We start from the raw sequence: 24,032 nt of genomic DNA on the forward strand, positions 1-24,032 counted from the left end.
CAGCATGAGCAATCTGATTTCTGGTTCCCGATAAGGGTAGAAACTTTCTTGTAATTCACAAGGTTGGCTCAGATCCAGCCATGGAGTCTGGGAAGCTGAAGACTGAATGACTCTTCCAAAGGCCTTCTCTGTAAAAGTGGTTAGTGTTTTGGCAAGCTTGTTGGAGATTCTTCACTACGGAAACCACTTTACTTCTCAGGATGGCTTGAAATAGCTGGATGGTCAGGGGGCACATTCTGTAGCAGAGTTTTTCCATTTACAGGTTTGCAATGGTTTGTGGTGACCTTTAAACCACTTCAATGCAGTGGTTTGTTAAATCAATGTAATAAGTTACATACAGCTTTTTAAAATAAAATATATTAGAATAGAAACTATAATTGGTAATCTAGAATCAAAAATGTATTTCAGATATGAAGGCAAAATAAAGACATTTTTAGACAGCAGATGCACACTAAAGAAAATGCTAAAGACACTCTTAGCAGAAGGAAAATGAGCCCTCACAGAAGCATGGAGAGGCAGGAAGGAAAGAAAAGGAATAAAAAAGATAAATTTTAGAGAAACAATTTATAACACATTCAGAGAGTTAAAATACATGACAACAAAGCACAAATTTGGGAGGGTATTAAATGGAGTGAAGGTGTTCTAAGTTTCTTGCATTTCTCGTATTATAAATAATGTTATATGTAACAATATATAATATACAATATATTTTATCACAGTATTACAGTTATGCTGTTAGATTTAAAAAGTCAAGTATGCATGTTCTAATCCCTAGGATAAACATTAAAATAATAATAAAGGAATGTATAAAAAACAAGATAATAGAGGGGAAAATAAAACAATAAAAAAATCTTAACCTAAAGAAGAAAAGAAAGGAGAGAAAAAGGAACATAGAAGAGGTGGAACGAATCAAGACCAAATAGGACGATGGTAGGTTTCAACCCAAATAAATTAGTAATTTATTAAATTTAAATGGACTAAAACTTCTAACTAAAATACAAAGACTGGATAAATCAAACAAAATCCCAATTAAAAGACAAAGTAGGGCCTCCCTGGTGGCACAGTGGTTGAGAGTCCACCTGCCGATGCAGGGGACACAGGTTCATGCCCCGGTCCGGGAAGATCCCACATGCCGCAGAGTGGCTGGGCCCATGAGCCATGGCCGCTGAGCTTGCACGTCCGGAGCCTGTGCTCCGCAACGGGAGAGGCCACAACAGTGAGAGGCCCGCGTACCGCAAAAAAAAAAAAAAAAAAAAAGACAAAGTAAAACAAATAAAGAAAATACTGTATGGTGCTTACAAGAGGTACATCGTAAATATAAGCATATAGAAGAATTGAAAATGAAAGTGTGAAAAAAGAAATACAGCACAAAGCTAACAAACATAAGGGCTTCTCTTGTGGCGCAGTGGATAAGAGTCCATCTGCCAATGCAGGGCACATGAGTTCAAGCCCTGGTCAGGGAAGATCCCACATGCCACGGAACAACAAAGCCTGTGTGCCACAACTACTGAGCCTGCGCTATAGAGCCCGTGCTGCGCAACAAGAGAAGTCACCGCAATGAGAAGCCCGTGCACTACAACGAAGAGTAGCCTCTGCTTGCCACAACTAGAGAAAGCCTCCATGCAGCAATGAAGACCCAACACAGCCAAAAATAAATTTAAAAAATGAATAAAAATAAATAAAATTTTAAATAAATAAATAGGGTGTAGATATACATCATACATTAGGGTGTAGATATGTATCAAACAAAATAGATTTTAAGGCAAGAAGTATTACTGGAGATGAAGAGCGATATTTCAAAATAATAAAAGGGTCATTCTGCCATGAAGACAGAGTTTTTGTTCCTAATAACTTAAGTGCAGCATATACAAAGCAAAGCTTGACCAAAAAAGAAGAAATAGACAAATGTAGAATCATAGTGGGATAGTTTTTAAATAAAAGATTTATTGAGATATAATTCACATATCATAAAATTCATTCTTATAAAGTGTACAGTTCAGTGGTTTTAGGTATATTCACAGAATTGTACAACCATCACCACTACCTAATTTTAGAACATTTTTATCTCCTGCAATAGAAACAAAGACGCATTAGCATTCACTCCCCCGTCCCCTCCCTGCCAAGCCCCTGGCAACTTCTGCTGTCTATGGAGTTGCCGTTTCTGGATATTTCTTTATATAAAAAGAATCATAGAATACGTGCCCTTTTGTGTCTGGCTTCTTTCACTTAGCATAATGTTTCCCTGTGCTGTACAATATATCCTTGAAGCTTATTTTTTACATAATAGTTTGTACCTCTTAATCCCCTACCCCAATATTGCCTCTTCCTCCATCCTTCTCTCTGGTAACCATTCATTTGTTCTCTATATCTGTGAATCTGTTTCTTGTTTGTTATATTCACCAGTTTGTTGAATTTTTTGATTCCACATTTAAGTGATATCATACAGTATTTGTCTTTCTCTGTCTGACTTGTTCACTTAGCATAATACACTCCAAGTCCACCCATGTTGTTGCAAATGGCAAAATTTCCTTCATTTTTATGGCTGATTAGTATTATACATATATACAAAGATATATATATATATATATGTATGTGTGTGTGTGTATATATATATATATATATATATATATATATATATATATATATATACACACACACACACACATATGCCACATCTTCTTTATCCATTCATCAGTTGATGGACACTTAGGTTGCTTCCATATCTTGGCAGTTATAAATAATGCTATGAACACTGGGGTGCATGTATCTTTTCAAATTAGTGTTTTTGTTTCTTTAAGATATATATCCAGGAGTGGAATTGCTGGGTCATAAGGTAGTTTTATTTTTAGTCTTTTGAGAAACCTCCATACTGTTTTCATAGTGGGAGATTTTAACAGTCTGAGTAATGATAGAATTGGCAGACCATAAATAAAATTAAAAAAGATAGGGCTCCCCTTGTGGCACAGTGGTTAAAAATCTGCCTGCCAATGCAGGGGACATGGGCTTGGGCCCTGGTCCGGGAAGATCCCACATGCCGCGGAGCAACTAAGCTCGTGCGCCACAACTACTGAGCCCATGTGCCACAACTACTGAAGCCTGCACACCCTACAGCCCATGCTCTGCAACAAGAGAAGCCATGAGTAGCCCCCACTCACCACAACTAAAGAAAGCCCACACGCAGCCATGAAGACCCAAGGCAGCCAAAAATAAAATAAATAAATAAATAAATATTTTAAAAAATCAAAAAAGATAAAAAAGAAATAAATTACATGAGTGAAAAAGTTAATCCAATGGATATATATAGAACATTACAATCAACAAATACAGAAAACACATTCTTTTCAAGTGCACTTTAAACAAATGATTGTAAGTTTTGATATATAGTAGTATAAGTGCTCAAATTTTGCTCTGCAAAATTGTTTTAACTATTTTTTTTTTTTTTTTTTTTGCGGTACGCGGGCCTCTCACTGTTGTGGCCTCTCCCGTTGCGGAGCACAGGCTCCGGACGCACAGGCTCAGCGGCCATGGCTCACGGGCCCAGCCGCTCCGCGGCACGTGGGATCCTCCCGGACCGGGGCACGAACCCGTGTCCCCTGCATCGGCAGGCAGACTCTCAACCACTGCGCCACCAGGGAAGCCCTGTTTTAACTATTTTTGGTCATTTACATTTTTGTATAAATTTTAGAATCAGCTGTCAATTTTCAAAAACACCTTTCTGGGATTCTGAATAGGGTTGCATTGGATTTCTGGATCACGTTGGAGAGAATTGACATATAAATATGATACTGATTCTTTCAATCCAGGAACGTGGTATACTCCTATATATATATTTTTTTCTTCTTTGATTTCTCTAAATTTGTTTTATGGTATAGTGGTGTTTCACTTCTTTCTTTATATGTGTTCATAAATAGTGTACACATTATCTTTTAGAAATATGGCTTTCTGATTTGTTGTTGCTGCTATATAAAATGGCTACGAATATTTGTATATTGACTTTGTACCCAGAGAACTGCTAAATTAATTTCTTAGTTAGTTTTATCTTAGATTCTTTGGACTTTCTATGGACACAATCAGGTTGTCTGTGAATAATGACAGTTTTCTTCCTTCACAATACTTCTCCTCTTATCCTCTTGTTTTAATGCACTTAGTAGGACTTTCCGTATGATGTTGAATAAAGTTGCTGATAGCAGGCATTTTATTCTGATTTTCAGGAAGACGCTGTTAATATTTCACCTGTAAGTATATCTCCTTTAGGTTGTTTTAGGTTTCTTAAAAAAAAACTTTGATGGACTGAGGATGTTCTTACTTCTAATATGCTAAGTTTTTTTCATTTGTTATCATAAATGAGTATAGGGTTTTATTAACATTTTTACTGGAATGAACCCATCTTGGTTTTGCTGTATTTCATTTGGGGATTTTGCATCTATGTTTGCAGACAAGAGAGAAAATAAACAAGACTATAAATCCAGAGTGTGATGTGCTGACTGGGAAAGGACTTGATATTAGAGGAGAGCATACCCTAGGATACTCAGCCTAGTATAAGAGAGTCAGAAAAGGCTTCATATTGGACAAGAGCTCTAAGTTAAAGGGTTAGTCGGAGTAAGCAGTTGATGGTAAGATGTGTAGGTGATAGATACGGTGTATTCCAAGCAGAGTAAAGAAAATGTTCAAAGGCCTAATGGTGGAGAGAATTATTTGTGCTCCAGGAATTGAAAGACATTTAGTGTACCTCAAATAGAAAGGAGAGGTGGCCCAGAGTGTAGGGGAGCCCTGTTATGAAGGAGGCTGGCCATATGAAGATTTGTCTGGTTGGCTTTTTCATTTGCTGCTCACTTTCATTAACAGATATTGATACTGTGACTGATACAGAGGTAGTGTTAGTTCAGTGATTTTCCCCCCCTCTGCACTAAGTAGTCCCAGGAGTTCTGTAGAGATGCCCATGCACCACATTGGGAGGTAAAGTGGGTGGCAGCACAGGCTCCTCTCCCTTATCATCTATTTTTAAACCTCCATTTCAACTACAGCAGTCGTTTCACACTTACCTGATTTATAAAATGGATTTCTGTGTAATATTTCATCCAAAGGCAGGGTTCTGCTGCTTAAAATGATGTACCTGTATATATGAATTAGATAGTTCCCACGAAATGAACTATTATCTTCAGGAACTAAGAAATCTGCCTCTAGCAAAGGACACAAACTCTGTCCTCCAAAGGTGAGCAGGGGTGGGGGTCTCCTTGATAGCATGGCCAGATGTTTCCAACATGCTGCAAGGAAATCTTGACTTCCATGTTCCTGGAGCTGAATTGCAAAAATTAGAGAACGGGGTGGGGATGAGAGAAAGGGGAAAAGTCAAACACGTGAGTGCGAGTGTTTGTAGGGACCTTGGAAAACACTTATTCTGAAAGAAGGGAAGCTGCAGAAACTCAGATGGTATCCTTCTTAAGAGGACTTTCTGAGCTAAAACAAGCTTCTCCTTGTTACTTCTGCCTTTATCTCAGGGGCCAAAATGGTGAGCAAAACCGAGCATCTCTCTTCCCACCGAACTTGTCATCACTCTCCCCACATCCCCAGCCCTGACTGCGGAGGAGAGGATAATTTGAGTTTGGCAGAAAATGGGAAAACAGTTCATTTTCCCAGACTTTGAAAAATAGCAATTAAAACCATCCCAAACACCTTGAAAATTAATTAACTCTTTTCCAGTTAGGCTTATCGCCTTGTGAAGACAATGAACTCACCTTGTTAATATACGTTGGAACATTTACTCATTATTTCCCCATATCTACCTGTCTTATCTATCTTTATTCAGACTTTTACAAAGTAGTTATTAAATTGTGTGCACCAGTAAATACATTAACTTGGTGCAATTTCGTGGAGATTTATGCACCTGCAAAGTCGAATATATTAAGTTCCCACAAAAGCTTGGCTTTTGGGGTGTGTTCTTTTCAAAGACTCTGTGGGGTACATTTTCAATGTGGAGAGTGATATGCAGGAACCAAAATCAATGGTCTTAAATTATTAAAATTCTAAGGACTGGCTACAGATCAGGTCAGGTATTTTAAAACTTACAGTCCATCAATTTACTTTCAGTATTAATTTTAGCCCTGTGCCTTGCCATGAAAGCCATGAGAATGGAAAGCCTGTAACATCTCACTTAGGGCTGACACAGAAGGGAAGTGACTCTGAAATATAGACCCTCTTGGCCTCTAGGGAAGATTTATGTGGCGAGGATCACTCGCCTCAGAGTAAGACTGCAGGTGAGGGGCAGGTCTGCATTATAAATGCTTGGGATAACTATAAAAACATAAATGGTATCAGGTTATTGATTGTTTTTCTTTCTGGAACCCACAAATTAGAAAAGTCACTGCTAAAAATCACTGGTCTATCCACAAATTTTAATTAAAGCATAAATAAATCATTTTGGTTGCTGCACTTGCATATAAACAAAGGGGGAGATGGCATCCTTACAAATGCTTGTCAACATTTGGTGACTAATGGCTCACAGTGAAAATACAATCTGAAGCAACTGAATTGAAAGCAGATTCTGGAGCTAACTAATATCACATGCAAACCATCTAAAGCTATTACGGCAAGAGGCATTGAAACCACAGATCAGGTTTTGGGTGGTGGTGGGGGGATGAGGATAATTTTGTTAAGTAGAGCAATACTATTTTTTGTTATTAAATAAAATGAAGCCCTGTAATGAGATATTACAGCTGCTGCACTTTTGCCACATGATGGAGAAATGGATACCGCACCCCTTATGGCAAACGTTAACCATGTGCTGCGATGATTCCAAATGTTGATTTTATTCCTAAATAAATACATAGCAAGGACTAACATAAATAGGTCTTTAGAAAACAGGGGTTGAAGGGGATGTTCTGAGCATTCCTAGATCCCATTATGTCAAAAAGAAGGAACTGAAATACTGAACATTAAAGGAATTCCCAGGGGATTTCCAACATCGGCATGGGTGCAGGAAGCCTGAACCTGGTATCCGTGTTGTGCTCCAACTTTTGGAGAGTCATGTGGAATGTTCCTCTACAGGCGTCACAGGAGGGTGCCCTCAGGATTTCTCTCCAGAATCTGCTGTGATCAGGAGGCAATGAGACACTAGGCCCTGTTGCTGCTAGAGGAGGGGAATTTGACAGAATGACCTGTGGCCAACGCATCTTAATACAAGGCTCTTCCTTGTAGGAAGATGTACCTTATGGGAGTGTTCTTGCAGCACTACTGGAAGAAGCTCAGAGAGAACAAAAAGTATGTTGTCTACAGTAACATCTTTTTGTCAAATGTTAGTAAAGGAAGGACAATGTGTATTCTTCGTTCATTCATTTATTCCTCCAATTAGGCAACATCCACTGTGTACTTAACCATGTGCCGTGCGTGATGTTAGGTATCTGAGAAAATAGAAGGGCTTAATGTGAAGTCTCCGTCCTCAGGAAGGATTCAAGTTAAAATAAAATAGATTCAACACAATGTGGTAAATACTTTAATAGCTACATCCTGAGAATACCAGGGGTCCAGAGGAGGGTAAGCTTAACTCTGGAAAAAGTCGTGGGGGCCAAGGAAAGTTTCATATAGTGATGTTTAGGCTGAATCTTGTCATATGAATGTGCACTTGCCAAGTAAAAAGATAAAATTTCCAAATAAATGGAACTTAACATTTTGTGTGCTGAAACTTTTCTCTTTACCAATTGCTAAAAGAAGGGAAATCTTATCTAAAAACAAAAACAAAAACACCGTACCAAAGGCATAGAGAAGCCGGACTATCTAGCTTTAACTTCCAGCTCTACCACTTCTGAGCACTGGAAACTTGGGCAGGTTGGTTAGCCTCTCTGTGCCTCAGTTTCTTAATCTTTAAAGTGGGGGTAACAATAGTCCATACCTCATATATTATTTTAAGAAGTAAATGAGAGTTAATGCCTGTGAAGATCTTAGAACAGTGGCTAACATGTAAAAAGCACTGTAACCACACATTAACAGACAGACCCACATTCACACACACTCTCGTAGACAACACATAGATTATTATAATTATTATACTTACTTGATAACAAATGTTTATTGAACACTGATTATGTGCCAGTTCCCATGCTAGGCACTAAAAATAGGTGGAAAACAGAAAAAGAGTCCCTGCCCCTAAGGAACTCACAGGTTTCTTTTTTTATTGACGTATAGTTGATTTATAATGTTGTGTTAGTTTCAGGTGTACAGCAAAGTGATTGTCATACATATATTTATCTCTATTCTTTTTCAGATTCTTTTCCCTTATAGGTTATTATAAAATATTGAGTACACTTCCCTGTGTTACACAGTAGGTCCTTGTTGGTTATCTATTTTATATATAGTAGTGTGTATACGTTAATCCCAAGCTCCTAATTTATACCCCCTTCCCCTTTGGTAACCATAAGTTTGTTTTCTATGTCTGTGGGTCTATTTTTGTTTCATAAATAAGTTCATTGGAACCCACAGTTTTAAATCACAATGCTACTGACTGCTAACTCTGTCTTCAAACATGAACGCTCCACCTAGTCACAAATGCCACCTCCTTATCTTACAGAACCCTCGCGCTCAACATGTGCATGGTCATACACATCTCTTTCTCCCTAAACCCATGCTTTTTCCTTTACTCCCAGCCATAATTAGTAGCATCACCACCCAGACAGTTGTCCAAGCCCAGAACTGAGAGATTATCCCTGACTCTTCTCTCTCCCTCAGCCCCCAAATCCTATCACCAAGCCTTTCCAGTTTTATCTCTAAACGCTTTTTCAACACTACCTCCTCATCTGCATCCCAACACTGACTCCTGGAGTTCAAGCCCTCAACACTGCCCTTCTGTTATGACTGCCATAGCCCCTGAATCGGCCTCCTGGTTAGACCGTCAGGCACCCAGCTCCCAGAAGAACTTCCCAAAGTGGAATCTGACCATGGCCTACTCACAGTCCTTCAAGTGGATCCTCATTGCCTGCAGTGTATACCACATGACACCCGTGGACATTCATGGTCCAGCTGAGTCACATACCATTATATCAAATGGTGCTGAACACCCCAAACCTCATCCTGAACTACTCTCTGCCTCATATTTTATCTTCTATCAAGATGGAGCCACTTTTGTCCCCACGGTACTCAACTCCTTCCCCAACCACTTGTATTCCATCCCTCTGGGAAGGCTTCCTCCTTCTGGCTAGTGCCCCCTTTTGTAATCCCATGCCCTCCTGTGCATGACTCTTTCACTGCACACTTCACATTGCATTGTGGGTAATCATTAATTCTCTGAATCACTCTTTCTTACTGCACTGCACGGTGAGCCTAGCACAGCTGTTAGGCACAGAGTGGGAACATTATCAATATTTGTTGAAAGAATACAGTGCTTCATCAACTCTAACATGACATTTTTGGGAGATGCACTATTATTTTATGTTCCACTAAGGAAGAGAAAATGCTGTCAATTAAACTGATACTACATGTTCTTATCACATCTATTATATGACACATCCAAATTGCAGACATGTTAAAATGGGAAAGATGGGCTTCTTAGAATACGTGAACTATGATAACTAAAATTGTCTTTGTGGCTTTGCCAGAAGAGTGCAGAGATTAAGGCATGGGCTGTGGAGTCAAACTATTTATTAGGTGTGTGAATCTGAGCAAGTTGCATCCTTTCTCTGTGCCTTGGCTTTCTCATTTAAAATAGGGTTAATAATAGTACTATTTCTGCTTTGTCCTGCCACACCATTCCTGCATTTTGGACTTTGAATGCTAAAGCCATTGCCTTGGGCTTCCCTGGTGGCGCAGTGGTTGAGAGTCTGCCTGCCGATGCAGGGGACACGGACTTGTGCCCCGGTCCGGGAGGATCCCGCGTGCCGTGGAACGGCTGGGCCCGTGAGCCATGGCCGCTGAGCCTGCGCGTCCGGAGCCCGTGCTCCGCAACGGGAGAGGCCGCAAAAGTGAGAGGCCCGCCTACCGCAAACAAACAAACAAACAAAAAAAGCAAATAAAGCCATTGCCTTTCTAGAGTGGCCTATTACCTAACTTGGTGGGTAGATGCTTGTTTGTCCAGTGTCATTCCTTTGGTGAACCAATGCTCAACCCATTCATTTTCCTGCCCAATCCATATGACTCTGATGGGACCGATGAGAGGACATATGTTTCAGCCCGAAGGCGGTGGGGAGAGTGAGGTAAGAGCAGGGGGAGGGTGCGCAGTCAGAGACAGCAGACCTGACCAATCAGAGCACACCATGCTACTTGGCCACAGTGGCAGACTCAAGGAAAGAAAGAATACTAGGGTTTCGGTGAGGGTTGAAAAAGCTAAAGTACAGAAAGCAATTGTGTAGTGCCTGGCACGTGGGGTACACAGAATAGTTATTCATTATTATCATTATTACTTTGGTGAATGAGCTATGATATAATCAAGGCTGAAGTAACTACCAAAACCTGTAAGGTTTATGCCAGTATTCTAAATGCACCCATAGATTTTCTGCAGGAACTAGAAAATTGTTTGAATATAAGCTTTTTGAGGACAGAGATTTTTTTTTTTTATATAGTTTAAAAAATTTTTTTAACTTGTTATTTATTTATTTATTTTTGGCTGTGTTGGGTCTTCGTTGCTGCACATGGGCTTTCTCTGGTTGTGGCGAGTGGGAGCTATTCTTCGTTGTGGTACGCGGGCTTATCATTGTGGTGGCTTCTCTTGTTGCAGCGCATGGGCTCTAGGCACGTGGGCTCAGCAGTTGTGGCTCACGGGCTCTAGAGTGCAGGCTCAGTAGTTGTGGTGCACGGGCTTAGCTGCTCCGTGGCATGTGGGATCTTCCCGAATCAGGGAACGAACATGTGTCCCCTGCATTGGCAGGCAGATTCTTATCTACTGCTCCACCAGGGAAGCCCCAGAGGACAGAGGTCTTTAACTGATTTGTTCACTGATATTTCCTAGAAACCTAGAGTAGAGGCTTGCACATAATAGGTGCTCAAAAACATTTGTTGAATGAATGAACTCTTGTTTTTCTAAGTTCCTCACTATGTAGATGTAAGATGTTATTTGTGTTACTTTCAGGGTGTCTATCTCTGTCCTTCACCTCTTTCCTTCCTTCCTTCCTCCCTCCCTCCTTCTCCTCCCCTCCTTCCCCTCCCTCCCCTCCCCCTCCCTCTCCTCCCCCTTTCCTTCCTCCTTCCTTCCTTCCTTCTTTCCTTCCTTCCTCTCTCTTTTTTCTTTCTTTTGCTTCTTTTACTTCTAGTCTGCTATTACCTGAAAAGCAAAAATAGCCATACTCATTAGAATTGTTTTTTAGCCTAACTAATGCCCCCCATCCCTGTCCACTTCCACTTGTCAATCCCCATGCCTGTCCGTCCCCTCCTAAGGTACAACCTCTGCCCACAGGGAAGCCAGGTGTTTCTCCCTGAGCTTATCACCACATCTGAATTGACAGAATCACACAACGTCAGAGACCTGCCGCTCACCAGTTTCCTCTATGTTTTGTTCCTGGTGGTCTGGCCCTGAGAGATCACTGCCCTCAGAGACGTTCCCAAGAAGGGCTGGGCATCCTGTTGGGCCTGTTTTGCTTTGGCCTCTCTCCTGATTTGCTTCCATTCCCACCAACCATTCTTTGTGGATGCAAGCCTCAAACTGAGATGGTTGATGCCATCACAGCCCTAGGGACCTCAAGGAGGAGCTCCCTCTCTTGTCACAAGGGAGTGCTTCTTGGAGAGAAGAAGGGGTTTCCCTCATGCAGGTCTCATTCCAGACCTGCCGCCACCACTAGGAGGTAACGCGTGGCTCACCCTCACTGTCTGAGGCCATGGGGAGGTTGGAACTGGCCCATTGCTTACTGAGTGTGAAGCCCAGGGAGACCCCCAAGGACAGCATCCAAGGGTAAAATCCCAATAAAACTTCAGTCCACAGGGGTTGACCAGAGAGGTGACAACAGGGCACAATGCACTGGAAAAAAAATCAAAATGCTAGAATAACCAAGTTTGATGGGCAGGAGATGAAGCTGGAATTGTTAAGAATAGTAATAGCTCTCATCTTTGGGTACCTACTATGAGTTTTACCTATATGATCTCAATCCTCACAACATAGCATGGCAGAACCAGGCTCAAAACCAGGTTGTCTGCTGCAAAGTCCATGCCCTTAACAATGCACTCTTGAGCCTCTACGCTCTGAGATGCTAAAGCATGGCCACATGGGCCTCTTGGAAAAGTCTGCAACTCTTCCTAAGGTTGGGCCTTAGGAATTAAGGGAGGGCCTATTAGGAGAAACTGGAAATCCAGTAATAAATAAGAATGGCCTTTAGACCAAAGAGAGATCACTCAAAATTTGTCAACACCCACCTGGTGCGGAGTGCCTTGCAATGAATGCCAGGCTTACTGGCCTCTTCTGTGGCTACACAGCTTGGATGGAGGGTGAATCTGGTGCCGTTTTATATGTGGCCCTCTAGAGGCCACATCAACCTTAGGTTTGCCTGTACACTAAGTAAGAAGTCACTACCATATTACGGTAACAACAACAACCACCAGAAAATAGTGGTTAAGGGTGCTGACTCTGCAGTCAAACAGCCTGGATTTGACTCCTGGCTCAGGCACTTACTAGCTATGTGGCCTTGGGCAAGTTACTTAACTTCTCTTCTCTTTTCCTCTTCTATAAAATAGGGGAAATAATAATAGTATGTAATTCTTGAGTTTCTTGCATAGAGTGTAGCTCCTGGAATATTGTGCATGCCCATAAATGTTAATTACTGTTATTATATTGAGCATACGTGCTCAATGTAATACGTGTTTGTGTACATTTTCTCATTTAAGCATGTCAAGTCTATGACGTAGGCACCACCGTTTTTGACAGATGAGAAAACTAAGGCACAGAGGAATTTAATAACATGTGTAAAGTCACACAGCTAGTAAATAGTGGAGATGAGTTTTGAACCCAGGCTGTGTGCTCAGAACCACTACACTGAACTGTCCCTGGCCTACGGCCAGGCTTTAGCCATGCATACGCCCCACGCAACCCTTGGCGCAAATAATAAATAAGTCGTCCTCTTCGCATCTGCCCTAATTTTTTGCAGCCTCGCCTACTTCATCTTTCAGGCCTGATATTTAGCTCCAACCGCATGTGAGCTTGGACCTCTCATCCAGCACCCCTCCTCAGACACACTGAGTGGCAACCCTCCAGGTCTAGCACTCCATCCCTCTGTGTGATTCCTATAAGCAGGCCCTGGAAAGTTTGCTGCTTTCCCAGGTAGCACTGTTTTTTGTACCACCAAAGCCCCTGCCATGCCTTGTGTAACACATTCCATTGTATGGTAAAAATTGTGTCACCTGGCACATTACAGTGTCATGGGGCATTGGTTAGTCCAAAATTCCAGTTAACTAGGAGTTAAATCTCTTCTTCCTACGTTGGGGAGGCAGAAAGAAAACTAACATTCCTGATAGGATATTTCCTTGAGATGTTAATTTTTGTGTTGCTGTGGATATTTGGAGTTTTATAGGGCAAAAAGCAAAAGTTGCATCTGTTGTTGTTAGCATTTGACTCTTTGGTCTTATTATTTGGGGAAGGGGCAATCTGGAGGAGGAAGGAAGAGACTTGGAAGGCAAGAGGAGAGGGTGTGCAGAGATGGGAAAAGGCATAAAAGATTAGCAAATTCCCAGCTGTCTTACTGTGGCCAGACAGGGGGTTAAGAGCTGCTGTGTGGAGCTTTCTGGGAACCTGAATGTTGGGGGCAGTGACCCCGTCTCACCTGGGTTTCCTCTGTTCCAAGCAGAGCACCTGGACCTGAACCCTTGGAAGGGAACAATCTCAGCAGTGACCAGAGGGGTCTCTGGCCTCACAGAAAACTCCAAGAACTTGTCCACAGACCGGAAGGCTCATGACTGAGACTGAATTTCCTTCCAACATAAAAGGGATGGGAGCTCAGAGTTTTATTTAAGTTGACAATAAAATAAAGATGTGTGATCTTTCTTGCTTCCTTAATTGTAGCCTAAGATTCAACCTGCTACACACATGAGTGCCTACTATGTGTTAGAAAATATAGTGGCACTTCCAAACATATTTTAGCATTTAAACTTCAAAACAGTTATTCTGTGGCAGTCAGGATTTGAACCAAATTTTGTCTGACTGCAAAGTCTGTGGGTATCTTAATAAAATCAAGAGAACTAAAGGAAATAATTTGTAGTGAGAGTGTTCCAGCATTTATGTTATATATGTAACTTTAAATCCTCACAACAAACGTAATGTATTTTAAGTAGACGAACAATTGCTGAGGTATTTGCTCTGGCTGGGATAATAATTGCTTGCCTGTTCTCTAGATGACTTCTGAAAAGCCCTGTTTCTACCGCATGACCTCACCTTCCCACAGTCCTAAGTTATACATCTTCGTTCAAAGTGACCAACAGCGATCAACAGAAACGGATGGGCTAAGTCTGAGTTCCAGATTTCCAGAACAGAGACTCTTCCTGGTCCAACATAAGTCAATTGTTAATTCCTGGTCCAATCAGCTATGGCCGGCAGCATGCCATCAAACAACTCAGCCAAGCTAGTTCTCTCTCCCAAGGATTTGTAATTGGGTCTTAGAGAATCTAATTAGCCTGTACTGGCCACTTGAACAAGGACATGTAACTGTGATGCTGGGAAGTAGCCTAGTTGGCTATATGTGCATGTAGAAGCAGAGGATGCCAACTTGTAAAGATGGAAAAGAACAAAGCAGACATATATATAGAGAGAGAGTGATTAGAGACCATATGCTCACCCTCTGCCCTTCATATGCCTTACTAGAGCATCTAGGAAACTCGCTTACCAGGTCCAATTAGAATGATGTCCCTGCAGAAAATATTATGACAGAGAGATCAGGAGAGTCACCATGGCCCTTGGGTGATGTGCATGTGTGCTGCAGGGTTGCCACGTGAAGGCCAGTTGCTTTGGAATCTTTCTACTGATGGGAATCTGGAAGAGGACATTTGCCAGATCAATAACCATACACCAAGTGCAGAAACAGTGATGATCTACTCCAGTAAACATACAAATTTAGCAAAGAAGCTGCAGTTGGGGCTAATACCTGGTTAAACTTACAGTAATTCATTATCACCTATCCGGATCCATCTTTTTTTTTTTTTCCAAAGATGAGACAGGTAACTTAAACAGGAATGTGATGGAGACCATCATCCTTGCAACATTTAAGTCCTTTGAGGATAGAACTAATTTCTGCAATATCATAAGGTGAGGAGGCTAGTTAAAGGGCTTCTACTTGGTACTTCCTGCTGTATGGCCTTATTCTATATTTCAATGGAAATGAACCAATGAAACCAATGAAGGATCTGCAGCTGTTAAGCACATCTGTCTCAATTATACACTCAGGGACCAGATAAATAACTGAAGGGTGGATCCTCCAGTGCATTGGACCCAAAATGAGGCAGCCTTGGTAGTACTCCATTTACCTCCTGGCTTCCATAAGTCTCACTCTATACAAAGAGCCATGATGACATCTGGGGTACTCTAGTATCAGTATCAGCTCAGGCTCCATATCTTACAGCCCTCAAAAATCTGTCTATCCCCCACCTCCCACTCCCACTACTTTTTTTTTTTTATAAAGTTCTTTATTTATTTTTATTTTTGGCTGCGTTGGGTTTTCATTGCTGCTCATGGGCTTTCTCTAGTTGCAGCAAGCAGTGGCTACCCTTCCATGTGGTGTGCAGGCTTCTCATTGCGGTGGCTTCTCTTGCTGTGGAGCACGGGCTCTAGGTGCGCAGCCTTCAGTAGTTGTGGCACGGGGGTTCTAGAGTAGAGGCTCAGTAGTTGTGGCGCATGGGCTTAGTTGTCCCACAGCATGTGGCATCTTCCCGGACCAGGGCTTGAGCTGGTGTCCCCTGCACTGGCAGGCAGAGTCTTAACAACTGCACCACCAGGGAAGTCCCCACTCCCACTACATAATGCCAGCACTTCCTGGCAAATGATGCATGTAACTTTGGGGAAGGATTGGGGGATATTTATCGTATATGCTTACAAGGGCTTTGTAGGTCCTGCCTCAAGCAGATCCTATCTCTCTAATTAAGGGGCTCCAGGCCTATGAACTGAGATTGAAAACTGGATGAAGAAACGTGATTTTCCATTGTGACAACTGACATTAGCCTTCTGCTTATCAACTCTCATGTTATTTATTTACTGACTTAATTTAAATTTTACAAAACAAGAAAGACCTTGACGTTTGTCCATTTGTTTTTCTCCTAGGAACAGCATGAGCTATGCACCATCACCACAGATCTCTGTGAGTCAAGGAACCCGATTACTACTTTGGTCTTGCTGCCTGTTATAGAAATTTAACTGCACCTTTCCTCTGATCCTTAAGAGCTGGCACTTGGCCTTGTCCATTTTTGAATTCTGTCATCTCCACTGAGACTCAGCAGCCCAGTTCCATGGTAAATCTTCCCCACCCACCTGTGTCAACCCTGAACTGCAAACTGTCAAAGATGCCAGAGCCCCCTTCTCCATTGCATGTCATATAACCTTAGGGAAAGGAGTGCCCTCTAGGCCCTCTTGAGGATCTACAGGTGGTAAATTCCCAGTTCTCACATAGTAAATCCAGTCTAACATTCCTTCTCTATGACTCTCTGGATGTTATTCTGGAATAATTCTATTTTTTTTAAATTTTATTTATTTTTTTATACAGCAGGTTCTTATTAGTCATCCATTTTATACCTATCAGTGTATATATGTCAATCCCAATCTCCCAATTCATCCCACCATCACCCCTACCCCCACCACATTCCCCCCTTGGTGTCCATACGTTCGTTCTCTATATCTGTGTCTCTATTTCTGCCCTGCAAACCGGTTCATCTGTAACATTTTTCTAGGTTCCACATATATGTGTTAATATATGATATTTGTTTTTCTCTTTCTGACTTACTTCACTCTGTATGACAGTCTCTAGATCCATCCAAGCCTCTACAAATAACCAAATTTCGTTCCTTTTTATGGCTGAGTAATATTCCATTGTATATATGTACCACATCTTCTTTATCCATTCATCTGTTAATGGGCATTTAGGCTACTTCCATGACCTGACTATTGTAAATAGTGCCACAATGAACATTGTGCAACATGACTTATTTTGAATTATGGTTTTCTCAGGGTACATGCCCAGTAGTGGGATTGCTGGGTCATATGGTAGTTCTATTTTTAGTTTTTTAAAGAAGCTCCATACTGTTCTCCATAGTGGCTGTATCAATTTACATTCCCACCAACAGTGCAAGAGAGTTCCCTTTTCTCCACACCCTCTCCAGTATTTGTTGTTTGTAGATTTTCTGGTGATGCCCATTCTAACTGGTGTAAGGTGATACCTCATTGCAGTTTTGATTTACATTTCTCTAATAATTAGTGATGTTAAGCAGCTTTTCATGTGCTTCTTAGCCACCTGTATGTCTTCTTTGGAGAAATGTCTATTTAGGTTTTCTGCCCATTTTTTGATTGGGTTGTTTGTTTTTTTAATATTGAACTGCATGAGCTGTTTATATATTTGGACATTAATCCTTTGTCCATTGATTCATTTGCAAATATTTTCTCCCATTCTGAGGGTTGTCTTTTTGGCTTGTTTGTAGTTTCCTTTGCTTTTCAAAAGCTTTTAAGTTTCATTAGGTTCCATTTGTTTATATTTCCATGACCCTAGGAGGTGGATCAAAAAAGATCTTGCTGTGATTTATGTCAAAGAGTGTTCTTCCAATGTTTTCCTCTAAGAGTTTTATAGTGCCCAGTCTTAAATTTAGGTCTCTAATTCATTTTGAGTTTATTTTTGCGTATGGTGTTAGGGAGTGTTCCAATTTCATTCTTTTACATGTAGCTGTCCAGTTTTCCCAGCACCACTTATTGAAGAGACTGTCTTTTCTCCATTGTATATGCTTGCCTCCTTTGTCATAGATTAGTTGACCATAGGTGCGTGGGTTTACCCCTGGGCTTTCTATTCTGTTCCATTGATCTATATTTCTGTTTTTGTGCCACTACCATATTGTCTTGATTACTGTAGCTTTGTAGTATAGTCTGAAGTCAGGGAGTCTGATTCCTCCAGCTCCGTTTTTTTCCCTCAAGACTGCTTTGGATATTTCGGGTCCTCTGTGTTTCCATACAAATTTTTAAAGATATTTTGTTCTAGTTCTGTAAAAAAATGCCATTGGTATTTGATAGGGATTGCATTGAATCTGTAGATTGCTTTGGGTAGTATAGTCATTTTCACAATGTTCATTCTTCCAATCCAAGAACATGGTATATCTCCCCAACTGTCTGTATCTACTTTAATTACTTTCATCAGTGTCTTATAGTTTTCTGCATACAGGTCTTTTGTCTCCATAGGTAGATTTACTCCTACGTATTTTGTTCTTTTTGTTTCAGTGATAAATGGGAGTGTTTCCTTGATTTCTCTTTCAGATTTTTCATCATTAGTGTATAGGAATGCAAGAGATTTCTGTGCATTAATTTTGTATCCTACAACTTTACCAAATTCATTGATCAGCTCTAGTAGTCTTCTGGTGGCATCTTTAGGATTCTCTATGTATAGTATCATGTCATCTGCAAACAGTGACACTTTTATTTCTTCTTTTCCAATTTGTATTCCTTTTATTTATTTTTCTTCTCTGATTGCTGTGGCTAGGACTTCCAAAACTATGTTGAATAAATGCGGTGAGAGTGGACATCCTTGTCTTGTTCCTGACCTTAGAGGAAATGCTTTCAGTTTTCACCATTAAGAATGATGTTTGGAGATGAGGGGAAGATGGTGGGAGAGTAAGACGTGGAGATTACCTTCCTCCCCAAAGATACACCAGAAATACATCTATACGTGGAACAACTCCTACAGAACACCTACTGAATGTTGGCAGAAGACCTCAGACCTCCCAAAAGGCAAGAAAGTCCCCACATACCTGGGTAGGAAAAAAGAAGAAAGAATAAACAGAGACAAAAGGATAGGGACGGGACCTGCACCAGTGGGAGGGAGCTGTGAAGGAGGAAAGGTTTCCACCCACTAGGAAGCCCCTTCGCAGGCGGAGACTGCGGGTGGATGAGGGGGAAGCTTCGGAGCCGCAGAGGAGAGCACAGCAACAGGGGTGCGGAGGGCAAAGCGAAGAGATTCCCGCACAGAGGATCGGTGCCGATCGGCACTCACCAGCCTGAGAGGCTTGTCTGCTCACCTGCCGGGGCGGACAGGGCAGGGAGCTGAGGCTCGGGCTTCAGTCAAAGCGCAGGGAGAGGACTGGGGTTGGCAGTGTGAACCCAGACTGAAGGGGTTGGTGCACCATGGCTAGCCGGGAGGGAGTCCGGGGAAAAGCCTGGACCTGCCAAAGAGGCAAGAGACTTTTTCTTCCCTCTTTGCTTTCTGGTGCGCGAGGAGAGGGGATTAAGAGCACTGCTTAAAGGAGCTCCAGAGATGGGCGCAAACCATGGCGAACAGCGCGGACCCCAGAGATGGGCATGAGATGCTAAGGCTGCTGCTGCCACCACCAAGAAGCCTGTGTGTAAGCACAGGTCACTCTCCACACCTCCACTCCCGGGAGCCTGTGCAGCCCACCACTGTCAGGGTCCCGGGATCCAGGGACAGCTTCCCCTGAGGAGCGCACGGCATGCCTCAGGCTGGTGCAACGTCACGCCGGCCTCTGCCACGGCAGGCTCGCCCCGCACTCCGTACCCCTCCCTACCCCCAGCCTGAGTGAGCCAGAGCCCCCAGGGCAGTGGCTCCTTTAACCCTGTCCTGTCTGAGCGGAAAAACAGATGCCCTCCAGCAACCTACACACAGAGGCGGGGCCAAATCCAAAGCTGAACCCCCCCCCCCCCCCGGGAGCTGTGAGAACAAAGAAGAGAAAGGGAAATCCCTCCCAGCAGCCTCAGAAGCAGCAGATTAAAGCTCCACAATCAACTTGATGTACCCTGCATCTGTAGAATACATGAACAGACAATGAATCATCCCAAATTGAGGAGGTGGACTTTGAGAGCAAGATTTATTATTTTTTCCCCTTCTCCTCTTTTTGTGAGTGTGTATGTATATGCTTCTGTGTGAGATTTTGTCTGTATAGCTTTGCTTCCACCATTTGTCCTAGGGTTCTATCTGTCCATTATGTTTTTGTATTTTCTTAATAATTATTTTTTATTTTAATAACTTTATTTTATTTTATCTTACTTTATTTTATTTTATCTTCTTTCTTTCCTTCCTTCCTTCCTTCCTTTCTTTCTTTCTTTCTTTCTTTCTTTCTTTCTTTCTTTCTTTCTTTCTTTCTTTCTTTCTTTCTACTTTTTCTCCTTTTATTCTGAGCCGTGTGGATGAAAGGCTCTTGGTGCTGCCGCCAGGAGTCAGGGCTGTGTCTCTGAGGTGGGAGAGTCAACTTCAGGACACTGGTCCCCAAGAGACCTCCCAGCTCCACATAATATCAAATGGCGAAAATCTCCCAGAGATCTCCATCTCAACACCAGCACCCAGCTTCACTCAACGACCAGCAAGCTACAGTGCTGGACACCCTATGCCAAACAACTAGCAAGACAGGAACACAACTCCACCCATTAGCAGAGAGGCTGCCTAAAATCATAATAAGTCCACAGACACTCCAAAACAAATGACCAGATGTGGACCTGCCCACAAGAAAGACAAGATCCAGCCTCATCCCCCAGAACACAGGCACTAGTCCCCTCCACCAGGAAGCCTACACAGCCCACTGAACCAACTTTAGCCACTGGGGACAGACACCAAAAACTACGGGAACTACGAACCTGCAGCCTGCAAAAAGGAGACCCCAAACACAATAAGATAAGCAAAATGAGAAGACAGAAAAACACACAGCACATAAAGGAGCAAGATAAAAACTCACCAGACCTAAAAGATGAAGAGGAAATAGGCAGTCTACCTGAAAAAGAATGCAGAATAATGATAGTAAAGATGATCCAAAATCTTGGAAATAGAATAGACAAAATGCAAGAAACATTTAACAAGGAACTAAAAGAACTAAACATGAAACAGGCAATGATGAACAACACAATAAATGAAATTAAAAATACTCTAGGTGGGATCAATAGCAGAATAACTGAGTAAGAAGAACGGATAAGTGACCAGGAAGATAAAATAGTGGAAATAACTACTGCAGAATAGAATAAAGAGAAAAGAATGAAAAGAACTGAGGACAGTCTCAGAGACCTCTGGGACAACATTAAACACACCAAGATTCGAATTATAGGGGTTCCAGAAGAAGAAGAGAAAAAGAAAGGGACTGAGAAAATTTTTGAAGAGATTATAGTTGAAAACTTCCCTAATATGGGAAAGGAGATAGTTAATCAAGTCCAGGAAGCACAGAGAGTCCCATACAGGATAAATCCAAGGAGAAATATGCCAAAACAAATATTAATAAACTGTCAAAAATGAAATACAAAGAAAATATATTAAAAGCAGCAAGGGAAAAACAACAAATAACACACAGGGAATCCTCATAAGGTTAACAGCTGATTTTTCAGCAGAAACTCTGCAAGCCAGAAGGGATGGGCAGGACATATTTAAAGTGATGAAGGAGAAAAACCTGCAACCAAGATTACTCTACCCAGCAAGGATCTCATTAAGATTCAATGGAGAAATTAAAACCGTTATGGACAAGCAAAAGCTGAGAGTTCAGCACCACAAAACCAGCTTTACAACAAATGCTAAAGGAACTTCTCTAGGCAAGAAACATAAGAGAAGGAAAACACCTACAATAATGAACCCAAAACAATTAAGAAAATGGGAATAGGAATGTACATATCGATAATTACCTTAAATGTAAATGGACTAAATGCTCCCACCAAAAGACACAGATTGGCTGAATGGATACAAAAACAAGACACATATATATGCTGTCTAAAAGAGACCCACTTCAGACCTAGAGAAACTTACAGACTGAAAGTAAGGAGATGGAAAAAGATATTCCATGCAAAAGGAAATCAAAAGAAAGCTGGAGTAGCAATTCTCATATCAGACAAAATAGACTTTAAAATAAAGACTATTAGAAGAGACAAAGAAGAACACTACATAATGATCAAGGGATTGATCAAAGAAGAAGATATAACAATTGTAAATATTTATGCACCCAACATAGGAGCACCTCAATGTATAAGGCAAATACTAACAGCCGTAAAAGGGGGAATTGACAGTAACACATTCATAGGAGGGGATTTTAACACCCCACTTTCACCAATGGACAGATCATCCAAAATGAAAATAAATAAGGAAACACAAGCTTTAAATTATACATTAAACTAGATGGACTTAATTGATATTTATAGGACATTCCCTCCAAAAACAACAGAATACACAATTTTCTCAAGTGTTCATGGAACATTCTCCAGGATAGATCATATATTGGGTCACAAATCAAGCCTTGGTAAATTTAAGAAAATTGAAATTGCATCAAGTATCTTTTCCCACCACAACACCATGAGACTATATATCAATTACAGGAAAAGATCTGTAAAAAATACAAACACATGGAGGCTAAACAATACATTACTTAATAAGGAAGTGATCACTGAAGAAATCAAAGAGGAAATCAAAAAATACCTAGAAACAAATGACAATGGAGACACAACAACCCAAAACCTATGGGATGCAGCAAAAGCAGTTCTAAGAGGGAAGTTTATAGCAGTACAATCCTACCTTATGAAACAGGAAACATCTCGAATAAACAACCTAACCTTTCACCTAAAGCAATTACAGAAAGAAGAACAAAAAAACCCCAAAGTTAGCAGAAGAAATCATAAAGATCAGATCAGAAATAAATGAAAAATAAATGAAGGAAACAATAGCAAAGATCAATAAAACTAAAAGCTGGTTTCTTGAGAAGATAAACAAAATTGATAAACCATTAGCCAGACTCATCAAGAAAAAAAGGGAGAACACTCCAATCAATAGAATTAGAAATGAAAAAGGAGAAGTAAAAACTGACACTGCAGAAATACAAAAGATCATGAGAGATTACTACAAGCAACTCTATGCCAATAAAATGGACAACCTGGAAGAAATGGACAAATTCTTAGAAATGCACAACCTGCCAAGTCTGAATCAGGAAGAAATAGAAAATATGAACAGACCAACCAAACGCACTGAAATTGAAACTGTGATTAAAAATCTTCCAACAAACAAAAGCCCAGGACCAGATGGCTTCACAGGCGAATTCTATCAAACATTTAGAGAAGAGCTAACACCTATCCTTCTCAAACTCTTCCAAAATATAACAGAGGGAGGAACACTCCCAAATTCCTTCTACGAGGCCACCATCACCCTCATACCAAAACCAAACAAGGATGTCACAAAGAAAGAAAACTACAGGCCAATATCACTGATGAACATAGATGCAAATATTCTCAAAAAAGTACTAACACACAGAATCCAACAGCACATTAAAAGGATCATACACCGGGCTTCCCTCGTGGCGCAGTGGTTGAGAGTCTGTCTGCCGATGCAGGGGACATGGGTTCGTGCCCTGGTCCAGGAAGATCCCACATGCCGCAGAGCAGCTGGGCCCGTGAGCTAAGGCCGCTGAGCCTGCGCGTCCGGAGCCTGTGCTCCACAATGGGAGAGGCCACAACAGTGAGAGGCCCGCAATACCACAAAAAAAAAAAAAAAAAAGTATCATACACCATGATCAAGTGGGGTTTATTCCAGGGATGCAAGGATTCTTCAATATACGCAAGTCAATCAACGTGATGCACCATATTAACAAATTGAAGGAGAAAAACCATATGATCATCTCAATAGATGCAGAGAAAGCTATCAACAAAATTCAACAACAAAATTTATGATAAAAACCCTGCAGAAAGTAGGCATAGAGGGAACTTTCCTCAACATAATAAAGGCCATATATGACAAACCCACAGCCAACATCATCCTCAATTGTAAAAAAGTGAAAGCATTTCCACTAAGATCAGGAACAAGACAAGGTTGCCCACTCTCAACACTATTATTCAACATAGTTTTGGAAGTTTTAGCCACAGCAATCAGAGAAGAAAAGGAAATAAAAGGAATCCAAATCGGAAAAGAAGAAGTAAAGCTGTCACTGTTTGC

The 24,032-nt window shown here is 41.3% G+C and overlaps 1 long non-coding RNA gene across 1 annotated transcript in view; it reads left to right on the forward strand.

Annotated features, from left to right (window-relative positions):
- LOC137210591 (uncharacterized) overlaps nucleotides 1-16,640 on the forward strand; it is a 48,669-nt gene extending 32,029 nt beyond the window's left edge. Inside the window, exon 3 of the long non-coding RNA XR_010936625.1 lies at nucleotides 16,208-16,640. This is a non-coding gene — a long non-coding RNA (uncharacterized lncRNA). The remainder of the gene's footprint in view (nucleotides 1-16,207) is intronic.
- Nucleotides 16,641-24,032: the final 7,392 nt, after the last annotated feature.

This window comes from Pseudorca crassidens, chromosome 2 (genome assembly GCF_039906515.1).
Source record: "Pseudorca crassidens isolate mPseCra1 chromosome 2, mPseCra1.hap1, whole genome shotgun sequence".
NCBI lineage: Eukaryota > Metazoa > Chordata > Mammalia > Artiodactyla > Delphinidae > Pseudorca > Pseudorca crassidens.